The 23,000-nt window shown below is 54.1% G+C and overlaps 19 non-coding genes and 1 pseudogene across 19 annotated transcripts; all 20 read right to left on the bottom strand.

The window, feature by feature from the left end:
• Nucleotides 1-160: 160 nt before the first annotated feature.
• LOC140585638 (U2 spliceosomal RNA) lies at nucleotides 161-352 on the bottom strand. The gene has a single exon (XR_011987576.1). It is a non-coding gene; the product is annotated as a U2 spliceosomal RNA (small nuclear RNA).
• A 195-nt stretch (nucleotides 353-547) lies between these two features.
• On the bottom strand, nucleotides 548-661 carry LOC140586152 (U5 spliceosomal RNA). The gene has a single exon (XR_011988016.1). It is a non-coding gene; the product is annotated as a U5 spliceosomal RNA (small nuclear RNA).
• Nucleotides 662-1,105: 444 nt separating this feature from the next.
• Nucleotides 1,106-1,299, bottom strand: LOC140586083 (U2 spliceosomal RNA). Its single transcript, XR_011987964.1, has one exon. It is a non-coding gene; the product is annotated as a U2 spliceosomal RNA (small nuclear RNA).
• An 8,451-nt stretch (nucleotides 1,300-9,750) lies between these two features.
• Nucleotides 9,751-9,978, bottom strand: LOC140586105 (U2 spliceosomal RNA; annotated as a pseudogene).
• A 195-nt stretch (nucleotides 9,979-10,173) lies between these two features.
• LOC140586150 (U5 spliceosomal RNA) lies at nucleotides 10,174-10,287 on the bottom strand. The gene has a single exon (XR_011988014.1). It is a non-coding gene; the product is annotated as a U5 spliceosomal RNA (small nuclear RNA).
• Nucleotides 10,288-10,719: 432 nt separating this feature from the next.
• Nucleotides 10,720-10,911, bottom strand: LOC140586284 (U2 spliceosomal RNA). The gene has a single exon (XR_011988148.1). It is a non-coding gene; the product is annotated as a U2 spliceosomal RNA (small nuclear RNA).
• Nucleotides 10,912-11,106: 195 nt separating this feature from the next.
• On the bottom strand, nucleotides 11,107-11,220 carry LOC140586149 (U5 spliceosomal RNA). Its single transcript, XR_011988013.1, has one exon. It is a non-coding gene; the product is annotated as a U5 spliceosomal RNA (small nuclear RNA).
• Nucleotides 11,221-11,655: 435 nt separating this feature from the next.
• Nucleotides 11,656-11,847, bottom strand: LOC140586273 (U2 spliceosomal RNA). Its single transcript, XR_011988137.1, has one exon. It is a non-coding gene; the product is annotated as a U2 spliceosomal RNA (small nuclear RNA).
• Nucleotides 11,848-12,042: 195 nt separating this feature from the next.
• On the bottom strand, nucleotides 12,043-12,156 carry LOC140586148 (U5 spliceosomal RNA). The gene has a single exon (XR_011988012.1). It is a non-coding gene; the product is annotated as a U5 spliceosomal RNA (small nuclear RNA).
• A 447-nt stretch (nucleotides 12,157-12,603) lies between these two features.
• On the bottom strand, nucleotides 12,604-12,795 carry LOC140586262 (U2 spliceosomal RNA). Its single transcript, XR_011988126.1, has one exon. It is a non-coding gene; the product is annotated as a U2 spliceosomal RNA (small nuclear RNA).
• A 195-nt stretch (nucleotides 12,796-12,990) lies between these two features.
• Nucleotides 12,991-13,104, bottom strand: LOC140586147 (U5 spliceosomal RNA). Its single transcript, XR_011988011.1, has one exon. It is a non-coding gene; the product is annotated as a U5 spliceosomal RNA (small nuclear RNA).
• Nucleotides 13,105-13,544: 440 nt separating this feature from the next.
• On the bottom strand, nucleotides 13,545-13,736 carry LOC140586251 (U2 spliceosomal RNA). The gene has a single exon (XR_011988115.1). It is a non-coding gene; the product is annotated as a U2 spliceosomal RNA (small nuclear RNA).
• A 195-nt stretch (nucleotides 13,737-13,931) lies between these two features.
• Nucleotides 13,932-14,045, bottom strand: LOC140586146 (U5 spliceosomal RNA). The gene has a single exon (XR_011988010.1). It is a non-coding gene; the product is annotated as a U5 spliceosomal RNA (small nuclear RNA).
• Nucleotides 14,046-14,480: 435 nt separating this feature from the next.
• On the bottom strand, nucleotides 14,481-14,672 carry LOC140586240 (U2 spliceosomal RNA). Its single transcript, XR_011988104.1, has one exon. It is a non-coding gene; the product is annotated as a U2 spliceosomal RNA (small nuclear RNA).
• Nucleotides 14,673-14,867: 195 nt separating this feature from the next.
• LOC140586145 (U5 spliceosomal RNA) lies at nucleotides 14,868-14,981 on the bottom strand. Its single transcript, XR_011988009.1, has one exon. It is a non-coding gene; the product is annotated as a U5 spliceosomal RNA (small nuclear RNA).
• A 451-nt stretch (nucleotides 14,982-15,432) lies between these two features.
• LOC140586228 (U2 spliceosomal RNA) lies at nucleotides 15,433-15,624 on the bottom strand. The gene has a single exon (XR_011988092.1). It is a non-coding gene; the product is annotated as a U2 spliceosomal RNA (small nuclear RNA).
• A 195-nt stretch (nucleotides 15,625-15,819) lies between these two features.
• LOC140586144 (U5 spliceosomal RNA) lies at nucleotides 15,820-15,933 on the bottom strand. Its single transcript, XR_011988008.1, has one exon. It is a non-coding gene; the product is annotated as a U5 spliceosomal RNA (small nuclear RNA).
• A 428-nt stretch (nucleotides 15,934-16,361) lies between these two features.
• LOC140586217 (U2 spliceosomal RNA) lies at nucleotides 16,362-16,553 on the bottom strand. The gene has a single exon (XR_011988081.1). It is a non-coding gene; the product is annotated as a U2 spliceosomal RNA (small nuclear RNA).
• Nucleotides 16,554-16,748: 195 nt separating this feature from the next.
• Nucleotides 16,749-16,862, bottom strand: LOC140586143 (U5 spliceosomal RNA). The gene has a single exon (XR_011988007.1). It is a non-coding gene; the product is annotated as a U5 spliceosomal RNA (small nuclear RNA).
• Nucleotides 16,863-17,305: 443 nt separating this feature from the next.
• LOC140585996 (U2 spliceosomal RNA) lies at nucleotides 17,306-17,502 on the bottom strand. Its single transcript, XR_011987932.1, has one exon. It is a non-coding gene; the product is annotated as a U2 spliceosomal RNA (small nuclear RNA).
• Between the last annotated feature and the right edge of the window lie 5,498 nt (nucleotides 17,503-23,000).

Below are 23,000 nucleotides of genomic sequence, written 5' to 3'. Positions count from 1 at the left end.
AACGGGGGCCACGCACAGACAGGGCCCCCCCCCTCACAGCACTCAGTCTATTAGTCACTCACTCACTCACTCAGTCAGTCAGTCAGTCAGTCAGTCAGTCAGTCAGTCAGTCAGTCAGTCAGTCAGTCAGTCAGTTCTGCCTTTCGACAACAGGGGGCAGTAGAGGTGCACCATTCCCGGAAGCACTGCAATACCGGGTCGATGCGTGGAGCGGACGGGGCAAGCCCCACTTCCGGCTCCCTGTTCCAAAAATCCGTTTAATATGTGGTCCCCTCCATGGGGGACGTATCAGATATTAAACTGATAAGAACAGATACTACACTTGATCTTAGCCAAAAGGCCGAGAAGCGATACCCACAAATTGCGCCCCGCCGGGCGCCGGCATGCGGGATGCCGACGGAGCTGGCGCGGCTCAGCCCTCACCAGCCCCTCTGGCAGGTGTCGCCCGGCGAGTCCACGCGTGATCCAGGGAGACCACAGCCGCGCCACCGGGCACCTAACGCCAGCCGCTAAGCCGGGCCCAGTCTTCCTTTGACAGCAGCAGTGCAGCTCTGCTTGGGCAGAGCCTCCAAAAATACCATGAACTCATCGCTATCCCTCTCCACGGAAATCTTTAGTAAAAGGCGAAAGATTTATACGGGATGAAGAGAGACCCGAGTCGATATGGGGCCGCCGCCAAGCCCGTCGCCGTTAGCCGGGCCTGCGTGACGCCCCCGCTCGGAGTAGAATGCCCAGGGGCGTCGCAGCCGCCGTCCTCGGGGCCCCGACTCCTCCCTGTCCTCCTGTCCTCTCAAAAGACAGCAATCATTTTAACAAACATGAGGGGAAATTCAAAAGGCAAAGATGACATCATGCCTTACCTCAGCGCAGCTGTCCACCGCACAAACAGTGTGTCACCTTCCTTTAAAAAAAAAAAAAAAAAAAAAAAAAAAAAAAAAAGAAAAACGGCGGGAAACGGGGGCCACGCACAGACAGGGCCCCCCCCCTCACAGCACTCAGTCTATTAGTCACTCACTCACTCACTCAGTCAGTCAGTCAGTCAGTCAGTCAGTCAGTCAGTCAGTCAGTCAGTCAGTCAGTTCTGCCTTTCGACAACAGGGGGCAGTAGAGGTGCACCATTCCCGGAAGCACTGCAATACCGGGTCGATGCGTGGAGCGGACGGGGCAAGCCCCACTTCCGGCTCCCTGTTCCAAAAATCCGTTTAATATGTGGTCCCCTCCATGGGGGACGTATCAGATATTAAACTGATAAGAACAGATTTTTTTTTTTTTTTTTTTTTTTTTGTACCAGTCAGAGTTGGATACCCGTCGCTTCATCAACTCGGCCAACCTTCACTCATCATTCCGGCTATTTCAAATTCAATTACAATTTTTATTTCAATCAATAAAATATTACAATTATAATCTCCTTAAGAGGATTTCAAACAAGACATTTTAAAATTCAGCCCATATCAGAGTTTAAAATTTAAATATAAACTACATAAACCACACCAGACATTCAATAAATAAGCAAATATTAATCAAAAACCATTGAGTGTCAGTGGTTATTTTCAAAATCACCCCCAGGCTTAAAATCCCATTGCAAAGGGTTTCCGATCCTTGTGAACTTTATGGTGTGACACTGAAAAAAAACATTAACGCACCACCAAGAAAGGCACAGTATAAGGTGCGTGCGTTCACAACTCACGTGCCACACCGACCTTCCTGGATGGAGCTCGTACTCACCAAGATGTTAGTGGGGCTATGGCCGCAGAAGGCCCTTCCACCTTTCCTTGGCCTCGTGGTAGCCCCACTGGATGATGTCCCGCTCCATCCTGAAATCCAAGTCCGCCACAATCTTTCGATATAATCCCCAGGCCCTCAAATCTGCCCCTTTATGGATGAGTGCCGACCTTGCATTCCAAAGTTCACGTTTGGTCATGCTGATCAGCAGCCACATCCGGGGCGGGAAGGGAGTCTGAGGACCTTGGGGCCACCCCATCATCACCTTATCGTAGGACAACACAAACTGCGGGTCTAGTTTCCTGCACAGGCCTTGCACTGATCTCCAGACCTCCCTGGCATACCCACAGTCCCAAAAGGCGTGCCTGAGGGTCTCCTCCTCTGAGCACTCGGGACGTGGGCAGCCTGAGTGTCTGGTCAGCTTGTGCCTGTACAGTACATCCCTGACCGGCAGCTTACCATGCACACACTGCCAGTTCAGGTCCTGCAGCCGGTTATCCAACCCCTTGGGCTGGATCCTGGTCCAGGTGTCCTTCTCCAGGCCCAGCACAGCACGGGTTCCCCTCTTCACCAGCACAGCCCGATACAGGGCTCGGTGCCTGGTGAGGGTCCCTGGGGGGAGACCTGCCGGAAGAGACTTACTCCACTTAATAGCATGGTGATAGTGGGTCGGCAGCGTCTCCGCCTTGGGCCCGGCGTTGGACCACGACGTCAACAGACGTCTCATGGGCAGGGCCAGCCACAAGTGAACAAAATACTGGTGGGGGTGTTCTAGGGGAGCCACCAGACGTGCACAGATCTGGGAGAAGAACAGGCAGTCAAGCTTGAGAGGGAAGTCAGGAACATCCCTCCCCCCACTGTCCTTTCCAAGGTACATCACTTCCCTCCTCACATACTCATACCTGCCGCCCCAAACAAGGTTAAACACATCCTTAGTTAAGCCTCTCCGCATGAAGCGGGGCATGGGGAACACATGGGCGAGGTAGAGGAGGGTGGGAAGGATATCAACCTTCAAGGCGAGAACCTTACCCAGGAAGGACAGGGACCTGGCCTTCCACATCCCCATCTTCCGCCTGGCGATCGTCAAACGCTCTTCCCAGTTTACCCGGGCAGCACCTTTCGAAAGAAAGTTAACCCCCAACACCTTGAGAGGGCCGCCGCAGAGAGTGAGCCCCCCCGGGACGTCCTCTCTCGCCTTCCAGCTGCCAAAGTACTTGACCACCGACTTGCTAAGGTTAAGTGCAGCCCCGGAGGCCTTCCCGAACGCCTGCACCAAGCCCAGGGCGTGACCGAGCGCATGGTCCGAGCACACAAACAGAGTGGTATCGTCTGCGTACTGGGCCAGCTTTACCGTCAGGCCCCCACTCCCTGGCAGGATCAGGCCGTTGATACCTGGATGGGCACGGATGGCGCTCGCCAACGGCTCTATATATAGAGCGTAGAGGAGGGGGGAGAGAGGGCAACCCTGCCTCACTCCACTTGACTGGGGAACCCAATCACTGAGGGAACCATTAATCGACACATGGCTACCAACCTCAGTATAAAGCGCATGAACCCATCCCAAGAACTTAGGCCCAAAACCTAGCCTGCTCAATACCCCAAACAGGAAGCAGTGGTCCACTCGGTCAAACGCCTTCTCCTGGTCCAAGCTAACGAGTGCCAGAGGGACATTCCTGTCCTCAGCCCAGGCGATCGCGTCCCGAATTAAATGTAAATTCCAAGTCGCAGATCGACCCGGGACCCCGCAAGTCTGGTCACTATGGACCAGGTGGGTCATGGCCTTTTTTAGGCGCTCAGTTAGGGTCTTTGCTATGATCTTTGCATCTACGCAAAGCATTGTCAGGGGTCTCCAGTTGCCAAGTTCGGCACGATCGCCCTTCTTGTACAACAAAGACAAGACCCCTGACCGCATGCTCTTGGTGAGCATGCCCTGACGCTGCACGTCCTCAGCCACTTCTAGCAGCTCCGGCCCGAGGACTTCCCAAAACGTGGAATAGAATTCCACGGGGAGTCCATCGAGACCAGGAACTTTGCGCCGGTTCATTTTGCCTAGCACCTCAGTCAGCTCGGCTAGAGTGAAGGGGGCATCTAAGCTGTCCCTTGCCTCACTGGGAAGACTAGGTTTGAGTTTAGATAAAAACTGCTCCCCTAGCTCAGGTTCGGTCTCCCTTTTCTTAAAAAGGTCACCGTAAAAACATTTAGCAACCTCCAGCATCCGGGCCGAATCGGAGACCAGGTTGCCTCCTTGGTCCCGGAGGGCAGTGAAACACTTTTCCTCACGGGCCAGTTTCACCTTATTAAAGAAGAAGGCTGTACATTTCTCATTCTCCTCCCTTTCCAAAGCCCTGGCCCAAAACAAGGAGGCCGCAGCCGATTGCTCGTGCAGGCCCCTCAGCTTAGCTTTGGCTGCCTGCACCTCCTCAAAGTTAAAAGCCCCTCCGTTGTTGTGGCGGGCATACTCCCTCTGCAGCCTGGTCTCTAGCCGTTGGATTTCGTAAAGCCTTTTAGCTTTACGCTGGCCGCAATAGTGGATAGCTAGAGCTCTAACCCTCTCTTTTACGCTCTCCCACCATGCGGCCGTGGAGACGTAGGCTGCCTTACAGCCCCGCCACGCAGTAAAATGATCCAGGAAGAGAGACCTAAAGTCTCTCTCTTCTAAGATCTCCACGTTCAGCTTCCAATAGCCCCTCCCGAAGGTAGGGGCGTCGATGGAAACTGTGGCCTCGACCGATGTATGGTCCGAGTACCACCGTGGAGACCTCAAAACCTTCCTAAAAACAACAGAGGGCGAAGCTAAAATATAATCAATACGGCTGCTGGCCCCACGACTGTTGTGCCAGGTATGGCCCGGATCTGTGGGGTTGCACATTTTAAAACCATCAGAGAGGTTGAGGCTGCGGATCAAATTCCTAAAATGTTTAGTGCTGACATCCCCTTTCCCTTCTAAAAAAGTATTGAAGTCCCCTCCTAAAATTATGTGTCTATTAGTGACACAAAACTGGGCCAGCTCCTCAAAAAGCGCAATGCGGGACGAGGCCTCCACTGGAGCGTAAACGCACATCGCCCGGATGTGCTGACCTCTCCAGGTGGCGTCCACTCCCAAAACCCTTCCCTGCACTACAGTGAAGGTACTCACATTCTCAAAGGCCCGGTCACCAAAAAGGATGCCGACGCCTGAAGAATGGACACCACCAACGCTCCAGCAGGACTTACCCCTCTTCCACGCTTGTGAGAAAAGAGCCACGTCCCGCTGGTCCCTGAGGTGGACTTCCTGCAAGAAACAGAGATTGAAAGGGGAGGATGTCAGTTCATCAAAGACCGCGGCCCTTTTGACTGGGTTCCTCAACCCTCTGACGTTAACAGTAAAAATTTTAAAATCAGCCATGGGGGGATTAAAAAAAGAATAAAACAATAAGAAATTAAAACCATAAAAATTTTAAAAACTATAAACCCTAAAACCAGCTATTAAGACCCCTGTTCCCCCTCCCCGCTCATGCCCAGAATTTTCCCCAGCATGGAGTCCTCCAGGTAGGCCTGGTCGTTTGGTGAAACCTCCAGGCCCGAAAAGGTAATGTCCTCCTGGGGAAGGGCTGGGGACAACATTGACAAATTCCAACTTATATCTTCTGTTTTGGGGGCGGGGGGCGATACGACCTGTACAGGGGCCTCAGCTGGGGGCGCCGCCTCCTTGGGGGTACCTGTTGCCTCCTCTGCTTCCTTCCTCGTCTTCTTAGTTTTGTCCTTGGGGTCACCCTTCTTCTTCCTTTTGGTGACCCCGGCCCGGGCCTGCGGGGACTGCCCAGCCTGAGCCCGGGGCCCCTCAGCCCCCAACGGGGTCTTCACTGGGGACCTGGCCAGTGATAAGAACAGATTTTTTTTTTTTCCATACTTTATTAAACAGTTCTGCACACACATTAACACAAACAATTTAAGACATTGAATAAAAACCACACTTTTAAAACATGGCATTGTCAACACGGAATATTAAAACAACCTCTTCCTGCAAAAACAGTACTCATCATAAAGCAACATAACATCAATGTAAAAGGTTGAAATTTTCCAAGTTATACACATCAATGCCTGTACAACCAAACGTTAATAATATATATTAAAATAGAATTAAACAAGCAAAATATGCAGAACTATATATAAACAATACAATCAACAATTAAAATTACAAACAAATAACCTTTAATTACATTGATATGGCCATTTATACAAATAAAATGTCACCTCAAATGCAAGTCATTAAAAAGTTAAAACCTTAAAAGAGGAACAGACCCGCAGACCTCAAACTTCAAACACAAGGGTCGGGTTAAAACAGGGTTATATACCATCCTCACACACATAAAATCTGTGACTTCGGGCATAAAATACGGTTAATCACAAACACAAAGCACACCAAACAAGTTAAAATGTTAATAAATAATGTTAATATTAATAAACACGTGCTAAAAGTGATCAACCAGTAGTGCACAATAAGTTCTGTACATGCAATTATTTTAAAAAATAAAAAAATAAATATTTAAAATACAACACACGCACAAAAACCAAGCACACTTACCTAAAACCCAAAGTACCTTCTGTGTGCTCCAGAAAGGTGCGTCATGTCCACCCTGTAGAATGGAGCGTCACCACCTAAACAACACGGGGCTAAAGCCAAAAGAGGCCCTTCCACCTCTCCTTGGCCTCGTGATAGCCCCGCTGGATGACGTCAGTCTCCATCCTGAAACCCAAGTCGGCCCGGATTTTACGGAATACCCCTTGTGCCTCCAGATGAACCCCTCTGCGGATGAGCGCGGTCCTGGCATTCCACAGCTCTCGCTTGGTAATGCTGACCAGCAGCCACATCCAGGGGCCGAAGGGGTTATGGAGCTTGGGGTCCCACCCCTTCAACACCTTGTCGTAGGTCAGACCGGGCTGCGGGTCCACACGTCCACACAGGCCCGCTACCAACCCCCAAACTCTCTGTGCATGCCCACAGTCCCAAAACACGTGCCTGATGGTCTCATCCTCGCTGCACTCGGGCCTCGGGCAGCGGGGGTGTCTGGTCAGCTTATGCCTATGTAAGACGTCCCTGACTGGCAGCTTACCATGAAGGCACTGCCAGTTCAGGTCCTGCAGCCTGTGATCCAAACCCTTAGGCTGGATTCTCGCCCATGTGCCTTCCTCCAGGCCCAGCATGGCCCGAGTATCCCTATGACCAAGCAAAGCCCTGTAAAGCGCTCTATGCTTGGTCAAGGCCTCTGTCTTGACACCTGCCGGAAAAGACTTACTCCACTTGACAGCGTGGCTGTAGTGGGCCGGCAGGGTCTCAGCCTTGGGGCCGAGGTTGGTCCACGACGCCACCAGACGTCTCATGGGGAGAGCCAGCCACAGACGCACAAAGTGCTGATGGGGGTGCTCGAGGGGAGCTGCCAGGCGCGCGCAGAGCTGCGAGAAGAACAGGCAGTCAAGCTTGAGAGGAAAATCAATAACATCCCTCCCCCCACTGTCCTTTCCGAGATACATCACTTCCCTACGCACGTACTCATACCTGCCCCCCCAGACGAGGTTAAAAACGTCCTTCGTCAGGCCTCTGCGCATGAAGCGGGGCAAAGGGTACACATGTGCAAGGTAGAGCAGGGTGGGAAGAATATCCACTTTTAAGGCTAAGACCTTACCTTGGAAGGACAGGGACCTGGACTTCCACAGTCCGATCTTCCGCCTGGCGATCGCCAACCGCTCCTCCCAGTTCAGACGGGCGGCACCATCCGAAAGGAAGTTGACCCCCAACACTTTGAGAGGTCCGTCACAGAGGGTGAGACCCCCTGCGACGCCCTCCCTCGCCTTCCAGCTGCCGAAATACTTGGCCACCGACTTACTGAGGTTGAGCGTCGCGCCGGAGGCCCTACCGAACGCATGAACAAGGCTCATGGCATGACCGAGAGACTGATCAGAGCAGACGAAAAGGGTGGTGTCGTCTGCGTACTGGGTCAGTTTAACAGTTTTCCCCCGACTTCCTGGGATAAGAAGGCCATCGACCCCGGGGTGGGCGCGAATGGCGCACGCCAGTGGCTCTATATAGAGCGCGTAGAGGAGGGGGGAGAGGGGACATCCCTGCCTCACTCCACTCAGCTGGGGCACCAAGTCACTCAGGAAGCCATTGATAACAACATGGCTCCCAACTTCGTTATACAAAGTGTGTAACCACCCCAGGTAATTGGGTCCAAAGCCAAACTTACCCAATACTTGAAACAGGAAGCGGTGATCTACCCGGTCGAAGGCTTTCTCCTGGTCCAAGCTGACCAGCAGGAGAGGGAGGTTCCTGTCCTCCACCCAGGCGATGGCGTCGCGGATGAGATGGAGGTTCCACGTCGCCGATCGACCCGGTACTCCACACGTCTGATCGCTGTGAACCAGATGAGCCATGGCCTTCTTCAGGCGTTCTGTAAGGGTCTTTGCGATGAGCTTTGTGTCTACACAAAGCATGGTCAGGGGCCTCCAGTTGCCAAGGTCGGCACGATCACCCTTCTTGTGCAACAAAGAAAGAACCCCTGACCTCATGCTCCTAGTGAGCAAACCCCGGCGCTGAACGTCCTCTACAACCTGCAGTAATTCCGGCCCGAGGACATCCCAAAAAGTGGAATAAAATTCCACCGGGAGCCCATCAAGGCCCGGTACCTTGCGGCGGTTCATCTTGCCAAGCACTGCGGTCAGCTCGGCCAAGGTGATGGGGGCTTCTAAGCCGTCACGAATGTCACTGGGAAGGCAAGGTGAGATGTTGTCTAGGAACCGCTCCCCTGCAACCGGGTCCGTGTCCCTAACCTTAAAAAGATTGTGATAAAACAATTTAGCAACCTCCAGCATGTCTGATGTTGTTGTTACCGTATCGCCGTTTAAGGCCCGGAGAGAGTCAAAGGTCTTCTCCTCCCGGGCTTCCCTGGCTCTCTGGAAAAAATGAGTATTGCACTTTTCATTGTTTTCCAAAAAGAACATTCTGTCGCGGAGCATTTGGGCCGAGGCAGCCTGTGCATGCAGGCGCCTCAGCTCACCCTTTATATCAAGCAGTCGCTCGTGGTCGATGGTGCCCCCGCTGTTGTGAGCGGCGTATTCATCCCGCAACCTTCTCTCCAGCTGCAGAATGGAGAATTTCTTCTCCATCCTGCGCTGCTTGCTGTACTGCATGGAGAAGGTTCGGATCCTATCCTTCACACTCTCCCACCATTCGGCCACGGAGGGGAAGGTAGGCTTGTCCTTCTGCCACTCGGAGAAGTGATCTAAAAAAAGGTGTCTAAAATCGCTCTCCTCCAGGATCTGCAGGTTCATTTTCCAATAGCCACCCCCATATTCAGGGGCGTCTATGGAAACAGTGGCCTCCACTGCCAAGTGGTCAGTGGGCCACTGTGGGGAGAGGGACACCTTCTTAAAAACAACGGGGGGTGAGGCTAAAATATAGTCGATGCGACTGCTGGCTCCGCGACTATTGTGCCAGGTGAAGCCCGGCATGCTGGGGTTGCATATCTTAAAACCATCAACAAGTTTAAAGGAACGAATAAAATGGCGAAAGTGCCCAGAGCTGACATCCTGTCTACCCTCCAACGAGATGTTAAAGTCCCCTCCTAAAATCAAGTGTCGATCTGTGACACAGAACGGGGACAACTCTTCAAAGAGAGTTATACGGGACGAGGCCTCCACTGGAGCGTAGACACATATGGCCCGGAGGCGCTGTCCCCTCCATGTGGCGTCCACCCCCAAAACCCTACCTTGAAGAACGGTAAACGATCTTACTTCTTCAAAGGCGCGGTCGCCAAAAAGGATCCCGACGCCTGAGGAGTGGACACCACCTACGCTCCAGTAGGATCTACCCCTCTTCCATTGTCGTGAAAAGAGAGCCTCGTCCCGCTGGTCCCGGAGGTGGACTTCCTGCAGAAAACAAATGCTGAAGGGAGAAGATGCCAGCTGATTAAAAACAGATGTGCGCTTTAAAACGTTCCTCAAACCCCTGACATTCAAGGTGACAATATTAAAATTGGCCATGAAATGTTAAAAAGGTAAAATACAATTACAAACAACACACTAAAATAATAAAAGCCAGCCATTAAAAACAATACCGCATTACTGCCCCCCCTCCTCAGTCAAACCCAAAAGGCCCCCCAGTTCCAGCCCCCCCAGGTACTCCTGTTCATTTGCTTTGTCCTGCACACTACTGTACTCCTGGGCCAGTGATAAGAACAGATACTACACTTGATCTTAGCCAAAAGGCCGAGAAGCGATACCCACAAATTGCGCCCCGCCGGGCGCCGGCATGCGGGATGCCGACGGAGCTGGCGCGGCTCAGCCCTCACCAGCCCCTCTGGCAGGTGTCGCCCGGCGAGTCCACGCGTGATCCAGGGAGACCACAGCCGCGCCACCGGGCACCTAACGCCAGCCGCTAAGCCGGGCCCAGTCTTCCTTTGACAGCAGCAGTGCAGCTCTGCTTGGGCAGAGCCTCCAAAAATACCATGAACTCATCGCTATCCCTCTCCACGGAAATCTTTAGTAAAAGGCGAAAGATTTATACGGGATGAAGAGAGACCCGAGTCGATATGGGGCCGCCGCCAAGCCCGTCGCCGTTAGCCGGGCCTGCGTGACGCCCCCGCTCGGAGTAGAATGCCCAGGGGCGTCGCAGCCGCCGTCCTCGGGGCCCCGACTCCTCCCTGTCCTCCTGTCCTCTCAAAAGACAGCAATCATTTTAACAAACATGAGGGGAAATTCAAAAGGCAAAGATGACATCATGCCTTACCTCAGCGCAGCTGTCCACCGCACAAACAGTGTGTCACCTTCCTTTAAAAAAAAAAAAAAAAAAAAAAAAAAAAAAAAAAGAAAAACGGCGGGAAACGGGGGCCACGCACAGACAGGGCCCCCCCCCTCACAGCACTCAGTCTATTAGTCACTCACTCACTCACTCAGTCAGTCAGTCAGTCAGTCAGTCAGTCAGTCAGTCAGTCAGTTCTGCCTTTCGACAACAGGGGGCAGTAGAGGTGCACCATTCCCGGAAGCACTGCAATACCGGGTCGATGCGTGGAGCGGACGGGGCAAGCCCCACTTCCGGCTCCCTGTTCCAAAAATCCGTTTAATATGTGGTCCCCTCCATGGGGGACGTATCAGATATTAAACTGATAAGAACAGATACTACACTTGATCTTAGCCAAAAGGCCGAGAAGCGATACCCACAAATTGCGCCCCGCCGGGCGCCGGCATGCGGGATGCCGACGGAGCTGGCGCGGCTCAGCCCTCACCAGCCCCTCTGGCAGGTGTCGCCCGGCGAGTCCACGCGTGATCCAGGGAGACCACAGCCGCGCCACCGGGCACCTAACGCCAGCCGCTAAGCCGGGCCCAGTCTTCCTTTGACAGCAGCAGTGCAGCTCTGCTTGGGCAGAGCCTCCAAAAATACCATGAACTCATCGCTATCCCTCTCCACGGAAATCTTTAGTAAAAGGCGAAAGATTTATACGGGATGAAGAGAGACCCGAGTCGATATGGGGCCGCCGCCAAGCCCGTCGCCGTTAGCCGGGCCTGCGTGACGCCCCCGCTCGGAGTAGAATGCCCAGGGGCGTCGCAGCCGCCGTCCTCGGGGCCCCGACTCCTCCCTGTCCTCCTGTCCTCTCAAAAGACAGCAATCATTTTAACAAACATGAGGGGAAATTCAAAAGGCAAAGATGACATCATGCCTTACCTCAGCGCAGCTGTCCACCGCACAAACAGTGTGTCACCTTCCTTTAAAAAAAAAAAAAAAAAAAAAAAAAAAAAAAAAGAAAAACGGCGGGAAACGGGGGCCACGCACAGACAGGGCCCCCCCCCTCACAGCACTCAGTCTATTAGTCACTCACTCACTCACTCAGTCAGTCAGTCAGTCAGTCAGTCAGTCAGTCAGTCAGTCAGTCAGTTCTGCCTTTCGACAACAGGGGGCAGTAGAGGTGCACCATTCCCGGAAGCACTGCAATACCGGGTCGATGCGTGGAGCGGACGGGGCAAGCCCCACTTCCGGCTCCCTGTTCCAAAAATCCGTTTAATATGTGGTCCCCTCCATGGGGGACGTATCAGATATTAAACTGATAAGAACAGATACTACACTTGATCTTAGCCAAAAGGCCGAGAAGCGATACCCACAAATTGCGCCCCGCCGGGCGCCGGCATGCGGGATGCCGACGGAGCTGGCGCGGCTCAGCCCTCACCAGCCCCTCTGGCAGGTGTCGCCCGGCGAGTCCACGCGTGATCCAGGGAGACCACAGCCGCGCCACCGGGCACCTAACGCCAGCCGCTAAGCCGGGCCCAGTCTTCCTTTGACAGCAGCAGTGCAGCTCTGCTTGGGCAGAGCCTCCAAAAATACCATGAACTCATCGCTATCCCTCTCCACGGAAATCTTTAGTAAAAGGCGAAAGATTTATACGGGATGAAGAGAGACCCGAGTCGATATGGGGCCGCCGCCAAGCCCGTCGCCGTTAGCCGGGCCTGCGTGACGCCCCCGCTCGGAGTAGAATGCCCAGGGGCGTCGCAGCCGCCGTCCTCGGGGCCCCGACTCCTCCCTGTCCTCCTGTCCTCTCAAAAGACAGCAATCATTTTAACAAACATGAGGGGAAATTCAAAAGGCAAAGATGACATCATGCCTTACCTCAGCGCAGCTGTCCACCGCACAAACAGTGTGTCACCTTCCTTTAAAAAAAAAAAAAAAAAAAAAAAAAAAAAAAAAGAAAAACGGCGGGAAACGGGGGCCACGCACAGACAGGGCCCCCCCCCTCACAGCACTCAGTCTATTAGTCACTCACTCACTCACTCAGTCAGTCAGTCAGTCAGTCAGTCAGTCAGTCAGTCAGTCAGTCAGTCAGTCAGTCAGTTCTGCCTTTCGACAACAGGGGGCAGTAGAGGTGCACCATTCCCGGAAGCACTGCAATACCGGGTCGATGCGTGGAGCGGACGGGGCAAGCCCCACTTCCGGCTCCCTGTTCCAAAAATCCGTTTAATATGTGGTCCCCTCCATGGGGGACGTATCAGATATTAAACTGATAAGAACAGATACTACACTTGATCTTAGCCAAAAGGCCGAGAAGCGATACCCACAAATTGCGCCCCGCCGGGCGCCGGCATGCGGGATGCCGACGGAGCTGGCGCGGCTCAGCCCTCACCAGCCCCTCTGGCAGGTGTCGCCCGGCGAGTCCACGCGTGATCCAGGGAGACCACAGCCGCGCCACCGGGCACCTAACGCCAGCCGCTAAGCCGGGCCCAGTCTTCCTTTGACAGCAGCAGTGCAGCTCTGCTTGGGCAGAGCCTCCAAAAATACCATGAACTCATCGCTATCCCTCTCCACGGAAATCTTTAGTAAAAGGCGAAAGATTTATACGGGATGAAGAGAGACCCGAGTCGATATGGGGCCGCCGCCAAGCCCGTCGCCGTTAGCCGGGCCTGCGTGACGCCCCCGCTCGGAGTAGAATGCCCAGGGGCGTCGCAGCCGCCGTCCTCGGGGCCCCGACTCCTCCCTGTCCTCCTGTCCTCTCAAAAGACAGCAATCATTTTAACAAACATGAGGGGAAATTCAAAAGGCAAAGATGACATCATGCCTTACCTCAGCGCAGCTGTCCACCGCACAAACAGTGTGTCACCTTCCTTTAAAAAAAAAAAAAAAAAAAAAAAAAAAAAAAAAAGAAAAACGGCGGGAAACGGGGGCCACGCACAGACAGGGCCCCCCCCCTCACAGCACTCAGTCTATTAGTCACTCACTCACTCACTCAGTCAGTCAGTCAGTCAGTCAGTCAGTCAGTCAGTCAGTCAGTCAGTCAGTTCTGCCTTTCGACAACAGGGGGCAGTAGAGGTGCACCATTCCCGGAAGCACTGCAATACCGGGTCGATGCGTGGAGCGGACGGGGCAAGCCCCACTTCCGGCTCCCTGTTCCAAAAATCCGTTTAATATGTGGTCCCCTCCATGGGGGACGTATCAGATATTAAACTGATAAGAACAGATACTACACTTGATCTTAGCCAAAAGGCCGAGAAGCGATACCCACAAATTGCGCCCCGCCGGGCGCCGGCATGCGGGATGCCGACGGAGCTGGCGCGGCTCAGCCCTCACCAGCCCCTCTGGCAGGTGTCGCCCGGCGAGTCCACGCGTGATCCAGGGAGACCACAGCCGCGCCACCGGGCACCTAACGCCAGCCGCTAAGCCGGGCCCAGTCTTCCTTTGACAGCAGCAGTGCAGCTCTGCTTGGGCAGAGCCTCCAAAAATACCATGAACTCATCGCTATCCCTCTCCACGGAAATCTTTAGTAAAAGGCGAAAGATTTATACGGGATGAAGAGAGACCCGAGTCGATATGGGGCCGCCGCCAAGCCCGTCGCCGTTAGCCGGGCCTGCGTGACGCCCCCGCTCGGAGTAGAATGCCCAGGGGCGTCGCAGCCGCCGTCCTCGGGGCCCCGACTCCTCCCTGTCCTCCTGTCCTCTCAAAAGACAGCAATCATTTTAACAAACATGAGGGGAAATTCAAAAGGCAAAGATGACATCATGCCTTACCTCAGCGCAGCTGTCCACCGCACAAACAGTGTGTCACCTTCCTTTAAAAAAAAAAAAAAAAAAAAAAAAAAAAAAAAAGAAAAACGGCGGGAAACGGGGGCCACGCACAGACAGGGCCCCCCCCCTCACAGCACTCAGTCTATTAGTCACTCACTCAGTCAGTCAGTCAGTCAGTCAGTCAGTCAGTCAGTCAGTCAGTCAGTCAGTCAGTTCTGCCTTTCGACAACAGGGGGCAGTAGAGGTGCACCATTCCCGGAAGCACTGCAATACCGGGTCGATGCGTGGAGCGGACGGGGCAAGCCCCACTTCCGGCTCCCTGTTCCAAAAATCCGTTTAATATGTGGTCCCCTCCATGGGGGACGTATCAGATATTAAACTGATAAGAACAGATACTACACTTGATCTTAGCCAAAAGGCCGAGAAGCGATACCCACAAATTGCGCCCCGCCGGGCGCCGGCATGCGGGATGCCGACGGAGCTGGCGCGGCTCAGCCCTCACCAGCCCCTCTGGCAGGTGTCGCCCGGCGAGTCCACGCGTGATCCAGGGAGACCACAGCCGCGCCACCGGGCACCTAACGCCAGCCGCTAAGCCGGGCCCAGTCTTCCTTTGACAGCAGCAGTGCAGCTCTGCTTGGGCAGAGCCTCCAAAAATACCATGAACTCATCGCTATCCCTCTCCACGGAAATCTTTAGTAAAAGGCGAAAGATTTATACGGGATGAAGAGAGACCCGAGTCGATATGGGGCCGCCGCCAAGCCCGTCGCCGTTAGCCGGGCCTGCGTGACGCCCCCGCTCGGAGTAGAATGCCCAGGGGCGTCGCAGCCGCCGTCCTCGGGGCCCCGACTCCTCCCTGTCCTCCTGTCCTCTCAAAAGACAGCAATCATTTTAACAAACATGAGGGGAAATTCAAAAGGCAAAGATGACATCATGCCTTACCTCAGCGCAGCTGTCCACCGCACAAACAGTGTGTCACCTTCCTTTAAAAAAAAAAAAAAAAAAAAAAAAAAAAAAAAAGAAAAACGGCGGGAAACGGGGGCCACGCACAGACAGGGCCCCCCCCCTCACAGCACTCAGTCTATTAGTCACTCACTCACTCACTCAGTCAGTCAGTCAGTCAGTCAGTCAGTCAGTCAGTCAGTCAGTCAGTCAGTCAGTCAGTCAGTTCTGCCTTTCGACAACAGGGGGCAGTAGAGGTGCACCATTCCCGGAAGCACTGCAATACCGGGTCGATGCGTGGAGCGGACGGGGCAAGCCCCACTTCCGGCTCCCTGTTCCAAAAATCCGTTTAATATGTGGTCCCCTCCATGGGGGACGTATCAGATATTAAACTGATAAGAACAGATACTACACTTGATCTTAGCCAAAAGGCCGAGAAGCGATACCCACAAATTGCGCCCCGCCGGGCGCCGGCATGCGGGATGCCGACGGAGCTGGCGCGGCTCAGCCCTCACCAGCCCCTCTGGCAGGTGTCGCCCGGCGAGTCCACGCGTGATCCAGGGAGACCACAGCCGCGCCACCGGGCACCTAACGCCAGCCGCTAAGCCGGGCCCAGTCTTCCTTTGACAGCAGCAGTGCAGCTCTGCTTGGGCAGAGCCTCCAAAAATACCATGAACTCATCGCTATCCCTCTCCACGGAAATCTTTAGTAAAAGGCGAAAGATTTATACGGGATGAAGAGAGACCCGAGTCGATATGGGGCCGCCGCCAAGCCCGTCGCCGTTAGCCGGGCCTGCGTGACGCCCCCGCTCGGAGTAGAATGCCCAGGGGCGTCGCAGCCGCCGTCCTCGGGGCCCCGACTCCTCCCTGTCCTCCTGTCCTCTCAAAAGACAGCAATCATTTTAACAAACATGAGGGGAAATTCAAAAGGCAAAGATGACATCATGCCTTACCTCAGCGCAGCTGTCCACCGCACAAACAGTGTGTCACCTTCCTTTAAAAAAAAAAAAAAAAAAAAAAAAAAAAAAGAAAAACGGCGGGAAACGGGGGCCACGCACAGACAGGGCCCCCCCCCTCACAGCACTCAGTCTATTAGTCACTCACTCACTCAGTCAGTCAGTCAGTCAGTCAGTCAGTCAGTCAGTCAGTCAGTCAGTTCTGCCTTTCGACAACAGGGGGCAGTAGAGGTGCACCATTCCCGGAAGCACTGCAATACCGGGTCGATGCGTGGAGCGGACGGGGCAAGCCCCACTTCCGGCTCCCTGTTCCAAAAATCCGTTTAATATGTGGTCCCCTCCATGGGGGACGTATCAGATATTAAACTGATAAGAACAGATACTACACTTGATCTTAGCCAAAAGGCCGAGAAGCGATACCCACAAATTGCGCCCCGCCGGGCGCCGGCATGCGGGATGCCGACGGAGCTGGCGCGGCTCAGCCCTCACCAGCCCCTCTGGCAGGTGTCGCCCGGCGAGTCCACGCGTGATCCAGGGAGACCACAGCCGCGCCACCGGGCACCTAACGCCAGCCGCTAAGCCAGGCCCAGTCTTCCTTTGACAGCAGCAGTGCAGCTCTGCTTGGGCAGAGCCTCCAAAAATACCATGAACTCATCGCTATCCCTCTCCACGGAAATCTTTAGTAAAAGGCGAAAGATTTATACGGGATGAAGAGAGACCCGAGTCGATATGGGGCCGCCGCCAAGCCCGTCGCCGTTAGCCGGGCCTGCGTGACGCCCCCGCTCGGAGTAGAATGCCCAGGGGCGTCGCAGCCGCCGTCCTCGGGGCCCCGACTCCTCCCTGTCCTCCTGTCCTCTCAAAAGACAGCAATCATTTTAACAAACATGAGGGGAAATTCAAAAGGCAAAGATGACATCATGCCTTACCTCAGCGCAGCTGTCCACCGCACAAACAGTGTGTCACCTTCCTTTAAAAAAAAAAAAAAAAAAAAAAAAAAAAAAAAAGAAAAACGGCGGGAAACGGGGGCCACGCACAGACAGGGCCCCCCCCCTCACAGCACTCAGTCTATTAGTCACTCACTCACTCACTCAGTCAGTCAGTCAGTCAGTCAGTCAGTCAGTCAGTCAGTCAGTCAGTCAGTCAGTTCTGCCTTTCGACAACAGGGGGCAGTAGAGGTGCACCATTCCCGGAAGCACTGCAATACCGGGTCGATGCGTGGAGCGGACGGGGCAAGCCCCACTTCCGGCTCCCTGTTCCAAAAATCCGTTTAATATGTGGTCCCCTCCATGGGGGACGTATCAGATATTAAACTGATAAGAACAGATTTTTTCCCAATACTTTATTATACAGTTCTGCACAACAATTAAAATCACACAAATATACAAAGCATATAAACATCAATTTGCACTGTCATCAAGACATAATAAAACAGCCTTTTTGGTTCACAAATACAGATCCATAAATACTTTATAAAAGGCTAAAACATTCTCAACACAGTGCTACTTATATATGCTATACAAAACAAACCATTATTAAAACAATATTAAACAAAACATCTCCAGAACTGCAATAAAACACAAAACTATAAAACCACCAAAAAATGTCATTACAATATCAATTAAAACACAATTACAATTAAATGGCCATTTACACAAATAAAATGCCACCTTAAATGCCAGCTATTAAAACCTAAAACCATTAAAGGAGGAACACACCCGGCGACCTCCAACCTCTACACCAGGGTCAGGTTGGGACAGGGTCATACATTTCCACACACGTAAAATCAGCACCTCGGGAATAAAAACAAGGTCAATCATTTAAAAAGCAGCACAACAAACCAGAGTAAAATGTTAATAAATACAGTTATTGTTAATATGAATAAATAGGTGCTAAAAATGATCAACCAAAAACCGTGCTCAATTAATTATGCACATGCTGTTAGATAAAACCATTTTGAATACAACACACGCAAAAAAAAAACAAAGCACACTCACCTAAAACCCGAAGTATCTCCAGTGTGCTTCAGAAAGGTGTGTCACATCAAACCCTGTAGAATGGAGCGTCACCACCTAAACGAAACGGGGCTAAAGCCAAAAGAGGCCCTTCCACCTCTCCTTGGCCTCGTGATAGCCCCGCTGGATGACGTCAGTCTCCATCCTGAAACCCAAGTCGGCCCGGATTTTACGGAATACCCCTTGTGCCTCCAGATGAACCCCTCTGCGGATGAGCGCGGTCCTAGCATTCCACAGCTCTCGCTTGGTAATGCTGACCAGCAGCCACATCCAGGGGCCGAAGGGGTTATGGAGCTTGGGGTCCCACCCCTTCAACACCTTGTCGTAGGTCAGACCGGGCTGCGGGTCCACACGTCCACACAGGCCCGCTACCAACCCCCAAACTCTCTGTGCATGCCCACAGTCCCAAAACACGTGCCTGATGGTCTCATCCTCGCTGCACTCGGGCCTGGGGCAGCGGGGGTGTCTGGTCAGCTTATGCCTATGTAAGACGTCCCTGACTGGCAGCTTACCATGAAGGCACTGCCAGTTCAGGTCCTGCAGCCTATGATCCAAACCCTTAGGCTGGATTCTCGCCCATGTGCCTTCCTCCAGGCCCAGCATGGCCCGAGTATCCCTATGACCAAGCAAAGCCCTATAAAGCGCTCTATGCTTGGTCAAGGCCTCTGTCTTGACACCTGCCGGAAAAGACTTACTCCACTTGACAGCGTGGCTGTAGTGGGCCGGCAGGGTCTCAGCCTTGGGGCCGAGGTTGGTCCACGACGCCACCAGACGTCTCATGGGGAGAGCCAGCCACAGACGCACAAAGTGCTGATGGGGGTGCTCGAGGGGAGCTGCCAGGCGCGTGCAGAGCTGCGAGAAGAACAGGCAGTCAAGCTTGAGAGGAAAGTCAATAACATCCCTCCCCCCACTGTCCTTTCCGAGATACATCACTTCCCTACGCACGTACTCGTACCTGCCCCCCCAGACGAGGTTGAAAACGTCCTTCGTCAGGCCTCTGCGCATGAAGCGGGGCAAAGGGTACACATGTGCAAGGTAGAGCAGGGTGGGAAGAATATCCACTTTTAAGGCTAAAACCTTACCTTGGAAGGACAGGGACCTGGACTTCCACAGTCCGATCTTCCGCCTGGCGATCGCCAACCGCTCCTCCCAGTTCAAACGGGCGGCACCATCCGAAAGGAAGTTGACCCCCAACCCTTTGAGAGGTCCGTCACAGAGGGTGAGACCACCTGCGACGTCCTCCCTCGCCTTCCAGCTGCCGAAATACTTGGCCACCGACTTACTGAGGTTGAGCGTCGCGCCGGAGGCCCTACCGAACGCATGAACAAGGCTCATGGCATGACCGAGAGACTGATCCGAGCAGACGAAAAGGGTGGTGTCGTCTGCATACTGGGTCAGTTTAACAGTTTTCCCCCGACTTCCTGGGATAAGAAGGCCATCGACCCCGGGGTGGGCGCGAATGGCGCACGCCAGCGGCTCTATATAGAGCGCGTAGAGGAGGGGGGAGAGGGGACATCCCTGCCTCACTCCACTCACCTGGGGCACCAAGTCACTCAGGAAGCCATTGATAACAACATGGCTTCCAACTTCATTATACAAAGTGTGTAACCACCCCAGATAATTGGGTCCAAAGCCAAACTTACCCAATACTTGAAACAGGAAGCGGTGATCTACCCGGTCAAAGGCTTTCTCCTGGTCCAAGCTGACCAGCAGGAGAGGGAGGTTCCTGTCCTCCACCCAGGCGATGGCGTCGCGGATGAGATGGAGGTTCCACGTCGCCGATCGACCCGGTACTCCACACGTCTGATCGCTGTGAACCAGATGAGCCATGGCCTTCTTCAGGCGTTCGGTAAGGGTCTTTGCGATGAGCTTTGTGTCTACACAAAGCATGGTCAGGGGCCTCCAGTTGCCAAGGTCGGCACGATCACCCTTCTTGTGCAACAGGGAAAGAACCCCTGACCTCATGCTCCTAGTGAGCAAACCCCGGCGCTGAACATCCTCTACAACCTGCAGTAATTCCGGCCCGAGGACATCCCAAAAGGTGGAATAAAATTCCACCGGGAGTCCGTCAAGGCCCGGTACCTTGCGGCGGTTCATCCTGCCAAGCACTGCGGTCAGCTCGGCCAAGGTGATGGGGGCTTCTAAGCCGTCCCGAATGTCACTGGGAAGACAAGGTGAGATATTATCTAGGAACCGCTCCCCTGCAACCGGGTCCGTGTCCCTAACCTTAAAAAGATTAAAATAGAACAGTTTAGCAACCTCCAGCATGTCTGATGTTGTCGTTGCCGTGTCGCCGTTTGAGGCACGGAGAGAGACAAAGCTCTTCTCCTCCCGGGCTTCCCTGGCTCTCTGGAAAAAAAAGGCGTTGCACTTTTCATTGTTTTCCAACAGGCACATTTTGTCGCGGAGCATTAGGGCCGAGGCAGCCTGTTCATGCAGGCGCCTCAGCTCACCCTTTATGCCAAGCAGTCGCTCGTGGTCGATGGCGCCCCCGTTGTTGTGAGCGGCGTATTCATCCCGCAACCTTCTCTCCAGCTGCAGAATGGAGAATTTCTTCTCCATCCTGCGCTGCTTGCTGTACTGCATGGAGAAGGTTCGGATCCTATCCTTCACACTCTCCCACCATTCAGCCACGGAGGGGAAGGTAGGCTTGTCCTTCTGCCACTCGGAGAAGTGATCTAAAAAAAGGTGTCTAAAATCGCTCTCCTCCAGGATCTGCAGGTTCATTTTCCAATAGCCGCCCCCACATTCAGGGGCGTCTATGGAAACAGTGGCCTCCACTGCCAAGTGGTCAGTGGGCCACTGTGGGGAGAGGGACACCTTTTTAAAAACAACGGGGGGTGAAGCTAAAATGTAGTCGATGCGACTGCTGGCTCCGCGACTATTATGCCAGGTGAAGCCCGGCATGCTGGGGTTGCATGTCTTAAAACCATCAACAAGTTTAAAGGAACGAATAAAATGGCGAAAGTGCCCAGAGCTGACATCCTGTCTACCCTCCAACGAGATGTTAAAGTCCCCTCCTAAAATCAAGTGTCGATCTGTGACACAGAACGGGGACAACTCTTCAAAGAGAGTTATACGGGATGAGGCCTCCACTGGAGCGTAGACACATATGGCCCGGAGGCGCTGTCCCCTCCATGTGGCGTCCACTCCCAAAACCCTACCTTGAAGAACGGTAAACGATCTTACTTCTTCAAAGGCGCGGTCGCCAAAAAGGATCCCGACGCCTGAGGAGTGGACACCACCTACGCTCCAGTAGGATCTACCCCTCTTCCATTGTCGTGAAAAGAGAGCCTCGTCCCGCTGGTCCCGGAGGTGGACTTCCTGCAGAAAACAAATGCTGAAGGGAGAAGATGCCAGCTGATTAAAAACAGATGTGCGCTTTAAAACGTTCCTCAAACCCCTGACATTCAAGGTGACAATATTAAAATTGGCCATGAAATGTTAAAAAGGTAAAATACAATTAAAAACAACACAATAAAATAATAAAAGCCAGCCATTAAAAACAATACCGCATTACTGCCCCCCCTCCTCAGTCAAACCCAAAAGGCCCCCCAGTTCCAGCCCCCCCAGGTACTCCTGTTCATTTGCTTTGTCCTGCACAATACTGTACTCCTGGGGGGGCGCAGGGGACTGTCCCAGGTCCCACACCGGCTGGGGGGCCCCCAACGTCGGGGAGGGGGGACTCTCTCGGCCTTGGTCCCCGGCCGCCACTGCTGGCAAGGTGGCAGCCGGAGGGCTGGAAGCGTCGGGTTGTGCCTCCCTTCTGCTCTTCTTCCTCCTCCGGGGGGATGCGCCGCTCTTTCTCCTCCTGCTGCTAACACCTGGAGCCAGGACTGGAGACCCCTCCTGCATCGCTGTCGCTGGGGCCTCCTCCACCTCGGCCAGGGCTTCTCCTCCTGCCCCCGTCGCCGGCTGTTCCTGCCCTAATGTGGGGGCTTGCACTCCCCCACCACTCTCCTTGCCGACAGCTCCATTACCCGACAGAGCGTCAGCATACGTCGTTTTCTTCTTAGGGCAGGAACGAGCCAGATGGTCCTCGCCGTTGCAGTAGATGCAGCGACGGGGGCCCTTGCAGTCCCTGGCCATGTGCCCCGACTCCAGGCAGTTGCGGCAGCGTAAGTTGGCGCATCCCTCCAGAGTGTGTCCGAAGCTGTGACACTGTCGGCAGAAGGGAGGCTGTCCGGAATAAAACAAGTAAGCCTTATTGCCCTGTAGATTAAAATAGGCTGGGGGATGACTAAAACCGCCCGCGCCATTAGCGTCCGGGCGCAGGCGGGCCTGGAACTGGCGTCGACCAGTCCAGATCCCCAGCTCATCCCGAATCTCCTTGTGGCCAGGAAGAAGGTCCACATACTTGTTCAGGAACTGGCGGACGGCTTCGGCGGTCACATGCGGGTTAAAACAATGGACAGTTATTACCCGCTTGTCGGGCCACCACAGCGGCTCGATGGTGTATCGTCCCAGGAGAGGGTGCTGGGCCCTCTCCTTGCTCCGCTCCAGGACCTTGCTGTAACCCTCGTCGGTGGACAGGGTGACCTCGAAGAACTGGAAGGGGCCATTCCGCTGTACACAAAGGATGTCCTCCATGCGGAGGCCCAGCTCCCCGAAGGCCACCTCCCGGATGAAGGCCAGGCGGTCGGGGAAGGTGCCTACCTCCCCTTCGGCCCTCCAGCAGAACCGGGCGGTATTACGCAGGCCACCACCTGCTACCAGCCACGGCCCGCTGAAGGGCTTCCTCGCTGCACCGCCGGCCGTCGCCATCCGGGATGGTCCACCGACGTCGTTCCTGGAGCAGAGTCCTCCTGCCGCCGTGGTCCCGACGTCCGCCGTGGTCCTGTCGCCGTCCGCCA

Source organism: Paramormyrops kingsleyae, unplaced genomic scaffold (genome assembly GCF_048594095.1).
Source record: "Paramormyrops kingsleyae isolate MSU_618 unplaced genomic scaffold, PKINGS_0.4 ups35, whole genome shotgun sequence".
NCBI classification, from domain to species: Eukaryota; Metazoa; Chordata; class Actinopteri; order Osteoglossiformes; family Mormyridae; genus Paramormyrops; species Paramormyrops kingsleyae.
Note: the sequence above shows the minus strand (reverse complement) of the source record. Positions and strands in the feature narration are given on the sequence as shown.